Raw genomic sequence first — 8,335 nt, forward strand, 5'->3', positions numbered from 1 at the left:
TTCATGAGTCAGAGTAGATGTGAGGGAATATTCTAGGGCATCAGGATAGTCAAGAGTAAATGTCCATATCCAAGAGGTAGGGTCTCTTGTTTCTGGAAGAGCCAGGAGGCCAGTGGCACTGAATCAAAGAACATGTGTTGGGGTAGAAGATGTAAGACTGGAAAGGTAGGAGAGAGCCAGGTTATGAAAGACTTCCAGTGCTAAATAGAACATTTTTTTATTTGCTCCAAGAGACAATAGGAAGCCATTGGAGTTTACTGAATGACATGATTGGACCTGTGTTTTAGGACAGTCATTTTGGTGGCTGAATGGAGGGTGAATTAGAATGGGGAAAGACTTGAGGAAGGCAGGCCAGGCATGAAGTAATGAGTGCCTGCACTAGAATGGTGGCAGTGTCGGAGGAAAGAAGGGTGCATATTTGAAAGATGTTCAAAGGTGAAATTGGCAGGCCTTGACAACAGCTTGGAGGAACCTAGGATGACTCCTAGGTTGTGAGCCTGAGAGATAGAGAGGATGCTGTTGCCCTCTGCTTTAATAGGGAAGGTAGAAGGGGGAGAGGGTTTAGGGGGAAAGGCAATGAATTCAGTTTTGGATATATTGAGCTTAAGATGTATACTGGACATCCAATTCAGGATGTATGAGGCTGGAAGTCAGCAGAGAGGTTAGGACACTTTCTTACATGACCCTAGATATTCAATAAAACAATAAATCAAGCCCTGACTTGTAGCATTTGCTGATTTCCAACATGTGAATGCTCTCATCAAAAAGTTAACAATCAGTTCTTAAATGAGGTAAGATCTGGCAGCATCCCCCCTATATGTTTAAGGAACAGAGAGATTGGATGAAGAACCAGTTGAGCCCTGCTCTAAGTAAACACAGTAGCATAAACTCTGTACTTAACAAGTATTCTTCAAATGTGCCATCTAACTGCTCATATACATATATAGGTACATATATGAAATATAAGATAATTTGAGAGGACCACTAATATTAGGGGCAGATTGGGTATAATTTGGGCAGAGCTGTGTCTAAGAAGAGGAGAGGAGTGAAGGCATTCCAGGTATGGTGGAGAGCTCACGCAAAGGTACAGAGATGAGAGGAAAAGTGTGCTATATGGGAGAAATAACAAGACCACTTATTAAACAGACACAAAAGGGGATGATTCCTTGTATCAGAAAAAGTCTCACTACATACCTATTTTAGGTTCTTAAGTATATTCAAAATAGAAGTAAATTTATATACTTTTCTAGAAACTTTCTGTTTTACCAAGTGAGGTAGACATGTGTAGAGAATCAGAGATCCTTAAAATGGAATGAACTTGGAGAGGTCAGCTAGGTAAGCAATCTGCCAACGTGTATCGTCACCATACGTAGCACACCATTCTAACAATGGCATAGGCATAGGCCTTCAAAGGAAGAGTTCACAGTGTCTCTTGTGAACAACCAGTGCAAGAAGGATCTGTCTGTCTAAGAATAATAGTCAGAACCGATCAGTATCATTGACCATAGGACCACAATTATTAATGTATTTTTTCTCTTGAGAGTTATCTTGCTATGAAACCATTCTCACTCTACTTGGCTATAGCGCCCTCGTGTGTCCCTGCACTGTAATATCATGTAGATCTTTCCAAGGACATAATAGCGCTTTTAATCACAGCATCTACTCAATTCTTAATGTCATTCTAAATATCTTTATGTTTGTTCATGGGCCACTTGTAAAACTCTGGCCTAGGAAGTCAATGGTGAAACTCAGAGACCATTTGGTGCAGTGGAATAAGCCTTAGATTTAGAGTTCATGGTTCTGAATTTGAATACTACTCAATTTCTTAGTACCTGCATGAATTTTGGCAAATCATGTATCCTTTCTAAACCTCAATTTCTCTATCTATATAACAAGGGGGATGGACTATATGGTTTCTGAGAGCTCTTTCCACTCTTTAAATCCATGGTCATGATGTTTAACTTGATACACTATTATTATGATGCTAATTAATTCCCTCATATCTTATCCTCAGCAGTTGTTTCTCTTTTTGCTCACTAACTGGGAGGGTCTTCCCCTCCCAGTCTGATATTTTTTAAAATTAAAGGAGCCACTCCTTGAGTAACTACTTGGAAAAAGCCTTTTCATTGAATAGGTGTTTCTCACTCAAAGTGAGAATGTGGTAAGACCTTAACATGAAAGGGTCAGGGTCTCATATTACATCCTGGGTCATCTCCCGTCATCCTGATAAATACCAGGCCCCTAGACCCAGATGGCTCAGGAGAAGAAAGTGAGGTTGGTGACCTTGCACAGCCCTCCCTCACTCAAATCAAAGTCAGCTGCAAGTCATGTCATCATCTTGATATCGTGGTCCTTTTCTAGAATGAAGGACAAACACAATCCTTAGTAGACACAGGAAGGAAGAAGGGAGCAAATATTTATTAAGTACTTCTTATGTGCCAAGGACTGAGCTAAGCCCTTTACAAGTATTATCTCATTTGATCCTAACAATAATCCTAGGAGTAGGTGCTATTATTTTACCCATTTTACAGTTGAGGAAACTGATCCTTTTTAAAAAATTTTTTATTGTAGGCTAGTTGGATACAATTTAAATGATTCCAGTTTCAGCATTAACACTGAGAATAAACAATTTCTCATTGTCCTCTTCTCTCATTCAATCTCCATTATAATCAATTCTCAACTATCTGCTATTTTGTCCAGTCATTTCTGTTGTGTCCAACACTTCGTTGATCCCCATCTGGAGTTCTCTTGGCAAAGATATTGGAGTGGCTTGTCATTTTATTCTCTTGCTCATTTTACAGAGAAGGAAACCAAGGCAAACAGGGTTAAATGACTTGTCCAACTAAGAAATTTCTGAGACCAGATTTGAACTTTGAGCTCAGGAAGATGAGTCTCCTGACTCCAGGTCTGGAACTCTATCGAATATACCACCTAGCTGCCTTATCTGTTATTAGAAAAATTTTTAATCCTAGGTGTCTTCCTTTCTCCCACTCAGCAGTTTTTCCATTCACCAAACTGTGGTCAGAGTTTGCTCTGCAAAATAAAACATAAAACTTAAACAGTGCATCTGAAAGCCAAATAGGAATGAATTTTGAACTATGAGGAATTTATGGCCTAGTGCAAAGATCACTATGGGACCAAGATGTGAAGGCTGGAGCCTAACCTGGACAGACACTAGCTGCGTATCTTTGGTCAAATCACTGCATATTTCCGAGGCTGTTCACTCATTTATAAAATGTAGGCAATGATATTTGTACTTCCTGCTTCACAAGTTTGTGATGAGGGAGGGGAAACCTGGACACTGTACAGGTGAGCAATCATTATTACTGTCCCGTTCATCATTTAGGATCATTTAGAGCTGAGCAGTACATTTTGGTATATCAAGTTATCTTTCAGCTTCACCCTTTCCAGTTTAAGTAGATTTTATTCCTTTAACCTTTCCTCAAAAGCTTAGTTTTTCAAATCTTGCCACTTTTTCCTGGTTCTCCTTGGGACCTTCCATGAATTTTCTGTCATTATGTACAGATCTCTAATAAAGACCAGAGTGAATTTATTTCCTGCAAAAATGTAGTTTGCATGTAATTGAATGGCTTTAGATTACTTGTTTATTACACGGTAATTTATTATGTTTACTCACCAATGTTCAGGCTGTGTGCTGAATTGCCTTATGTGAAGAATACTGCAGACAACACATTAGTAAGACTGCTCAGACCACAGATTTTGCAGATTAGAGAAGACGAGAAGATTTGGGATATTTATTACAGACCCAAATCCATAGGATTTCACTGGAGATTAACGCAACAAGTTAGCAACCCTTTATTATGAAATGTAATAGGTTTAAATGTAAAGTCCAATACGTGTTACAAAAAAAAACAAAAAACCATGCAATTGTTTGAACGTGGGATGATGAAGACATTGGTTAACTAAGTAATTTACATTAAAAAGAGAAAGGGTTTTAGGGGACCATCTGCTTAAGTTAATGCTAACTTGGTGTTGCATCAATAGAATCATAATATACAGAATAGGGGGGTCACTTATATTACTCCCCCTAGCTCTACCACCCCCTGTCCAGCGTCCTGGTTGAGTCCTCCCCAGATAGGGTGGTTGGGAAAAGAGAAAGGCAGATTACAAGTAAATTCCTGTGCAGGTCAAAATGAGAATCATAGCTCAGATAAGTCAAGATGAACTGAGAAAGTTGTGGGCTACCGGTGAGAGATGGTGTCAGGTGAAGAATTTGAGTCAAAACCAAGAACTGCAAGATCTGAGAGATATTCAGAGTGTAGTACATATTAATTCTAGCACTGTGTGAGTGAGAGAGTAAGAAGCTTGACAAAAAGTTGTGTCAGCTTACTATACTCAACTGGTCTACAGGCACATGGAGTGTTTGAGAGCCAGCTGGGTGTTACAGATCCTATCTGTCCAGTCAGGCAAGGAGTTCTATCTATGGCCATTCCTATGGTAACAGGTAAGTCCACTAAATATTGGATAGACATGATTGTATTCCATCTCATAGGTGAACTATATTCAATGCTGAGCACAGCTTTTTCAGAAGGTACATAAATAAGCTAAAGTGAACTGTTTGGTGGGGGAACCTGAAGTCTTGGTAAGAAGAACTGAAGATATTGAGCCAGGAAAAGAGAAGAATTTAAGAGGGACATTATCACTATTTTCAACAATTTGTAGCCCTGTATTGCGGAAGAGGAATTCAATTTGTTTAGGTTGGCCCTAGAGGGCAGAGCTGGGACAAATATGTGGAAGTTACAGAGAAGCATGTTTCTTCTTCTTCTCTCTTTTTTAGATTAATTAATTTATTTTTTAGTTTTCAACATTCACTTTTATAAGACTTTGAGTTCTAAATTTTCCCCCTCCCTCCCTCCTGCCCAAGACAGCATGTAATCTGATATATGCTACATGTGTATAATATGAAACGTATTTCCACATTAGTCATATTGTGAAAAAATCAGAATAAAAGGGGAAAATCACAAGAAAAACAAACAAATTAAAAAAGAGAAAATAGTATGCTTCAATCTGCATTCAGACGCCAATGTTCTTTCTCTGGATGTGGATAGCATTTTCTACTATGAGTCCTTTGGAATTGTCTTAGATCATTGCACTGCTGAGAAGAGCTAAGTCTATCAAAGTTAATCATCACACAATGTTGCTGTTATTATGTAAAACGTTCCCCTGGTTCTGCTCAGTTCACTCAGCATCAGTTCATGCAAGTCTTTCTCGGTTTTTCTGAAATCTACCTGCTCATCACTTCTTATGAAATAGTATTCCATTCCATTCACATACCACAGTTTGTTCAGTCATTCCCTAATTGATGGACATCCCTTCAATTTCCAATTCTTTGCCACTACAAAAAAAGCTGCTATAAATATTTTTGTGCATATAGGTCCTTTCTCTCCTTTTTATGGTCTCTTTGGGATACAGACCTACCAGTACTAGGGTATGCATAGTTTTATATCCCTTTGGACATAGTTCCAAATTGTTGTCCAGAATGGTTGGATCTGTTTACAATTCCACCAACAATGCATTACTGTTCCAGTTTTTCCATGTCTTCTCCAACATTTGTCATTTTCCTGTTTTGTCATATTAGTCAATCTGTTAAGTGTAATGTGATACCTCAGAGCTGTTTTAATTTTCATTTCTCTAATCAATAGAAATTTACAGCATTTTTTCATATGACTAAAGATAGCTTTAATTTCTTCATCTGAAAACTGACTGTTCATATTCTTGACCATTTATCAATTGGGGAATGAGTTGTATTCTTATACATTTGACTCAGTTCTCTATATATTTTAGAAATGAAGCCTTTATCAGAGACAATTAAAAATTGTTTCCCGGCTTTCTGCTTCCTTTCTAATCTTGGCTGCATTGGCTTTGTTTATGCAAAACCTTTTTAATTTAATGTAAACAAAATTATCCATTTTGCATTTCATAATGTTCTCTATCTTTTGTTTGGTCATAAATTCTTCCATTCTCCATAGATCTGACAGGTAAACTATTCCTTGCAGAGAAGCATATTTCAACTTAAATGAAATGAAAAATGAAAAATGTCTTTATGATCAAATCTGTCCAAATGTGAAGTGGGCTGATTCACAGAATTCTAGGACCTCAGTCTTAAGAAGCAATGAGTTCTTCACTATAGGTATTCAAAAAGTGGTTAAATAGCCACTTCTTGGTCACCTTGTAGAGGGGATCATAGGACAGTAGTGTCATAGGACAGTAGATTTAAAGTTGGAAGATACCTTTGGGTAGAGGTTTGAACTAATTTAGCCCTGAGATTCTATGATTCTCTTCAGAATCCTAACTAGTACAGAGCAGATGGGACACTAACTATGGGGAAAAGGGAGCCTGCCTCCTTCCTAGGTGAAATTGTGCACTTTTCTACCCCTTTTCTGCAATAATCATTGACCCCATACCTTGTCTTATAAACTGGCCACCACTCGAGTGGTAGGTTTTCTTTGACATGGGCAAAGGCTAAGACTCTGGGAAACAAACTGCCTCCTCCAAATGGAACCTACCTGTCATAAATCTATTCTTTATGCTCCAAATCTCCTCTTCCTCAACTGAATTTATTCCAGGAACAATTTTGACTAGCTATGGTTCTGATTCTCTTATTCATATACAGTTTCAATTACATATAGTTCTCTACAAACAGTAAAGGAAGAGTCATTATCTCATTTGCTCTCCATGACAATCCTTTGAGGGTGGTTCAGTAGGAGTGATAGGATCATCAGATTTCAGAATGGAAGAGACTTAGAAATTGTCTAGTCCCTTCCATTCCTCATATTAAGAAACTGAGGCCCAGAGTAGACAAATGACTTGCCTAAAGTCATAGGAGTAATTCAAGTTTTTATGACACCAAATTTCATTCTTTGCCCACTACACTGTGTTCACTCCCCTCTCAAATCCTCAATGTGTTCCACCACACAGGGCTACACAGGAGTGCCTCAGTGTTATGTAAATAGTAGTATTGTTAGCATCCAAAGCATGAAATCCTTAATGTCTTCATAAAAGCCTTTTCTGGGTTCTAAAGATGTATCCCTAAAGAGGTACTGCCTGGCCCCTTGATCTCCTAAAATTCAATTCCCAGAGCCTCAATGCCTCACTTTACCTATTCTGTTCATGCTTGTGACCATTAAATTTCCAGCAGAAATCAAAACATCAGCCCCTCTTCTCATAGCAAGGCACAGGGGAAGGGAAACACAGACAACTTCCTTTTCTTCTCCTTTTCTAAATTGTTTAGATATCATTTCTTTATTCCTCTGGCTTAGATGTCATTTTCAGTTGTTACAGTCCCACTGAAACTGGATGCCAACCAATAAAAATGAAAATCCAAATGGCTTTGTTTGTTGATTTGAGCTGTGGCAGACTACTGATGAATTATGCACACAGGCTCTTTGCCTGCTGACAGATGTCCTGAGTCCCCATTTCCCCAAATGACAGGAGGGTTAGGAAAGGGCATGTATAACCTTGGCAGCTGAGGAAGATACTGCAACCCAGCCTTGGTAGATAGATGTCTCCTCCTGAGCAGTACTGTTAGCTCCTGATCCACTAAATGGGGAAATGAAGTAAGGGGCCCGGGGTGAAGACTTGTTTCATCAGCAAACTGTTTGAGCACCTATCATGTGCAGAGCCTAGTCCTAGGAATCAAGGGAAACTTAAAGTCTCTTTGGGAATACAAAAATGTAGGCTATCTCTTGTATCTCCCATGTACCTTCTGGAAACCCCTCTAACCTAATTCCCAAGGGTCAGAATTGAGCTTATCTGCCACAGACTGGCCTTGATCCCACAGCCTTCTCCCTTCCCTCTTCACAATCCCATGGAATGGTATGGAAAGAACATGAACTAGGAGATTCATTTTCTAGTCCTAATTCTATCCTTAATTTACTATGTGACATTCATTTGGTCAATTAAACTCTCTGGGCCTTATTTCTTATTTGTAAAATAGGGGAATTAGACTAGAAAGATCTCTAAAGTTTCCTCCAGCTGAAATGATCTATACATGTCCATGTGTTACTATGTGGAAGGATCAGTGATTGCATCAGAATAGGGAACTCCTTCCATTAGTCCATCAGTCCATCAATCAATCAATCGATCAACAAGCTAGGCACAGTGCCAGGCCCTTAGGACACAAAAACAATGCAGACAGCAACCCATTTGAGATTTACCATGAAGTCTTCACTAGATGCCTGAGGCATACAAGGGTAAAGTGATTTGTCCAGGACCACATAGCTAGTAAGTGTAGGATAGTAGATTTAAACCCAGTTCTGCTTGACTCCAAGCCCCCAGCACTCTACCTACTATGCCATGCTGCTTCCATAGAAAT

The sequence above is a fragment of the Notamacropus eugenii genome, chromosome 2, assembly GCF_028372415.1.
Source record: "Notamacropus eugenii isolate mMacEug1 chromosome 2, mMacEug1.pri_v2, whole genome shotgun sequence".
Taxonomy (NCBI): Eukaryota; Metazoa; Chordata; class Mammalia; order Diprotodontia; family Macropodidae; genus Notamacropus; species Notamacropus eugenii.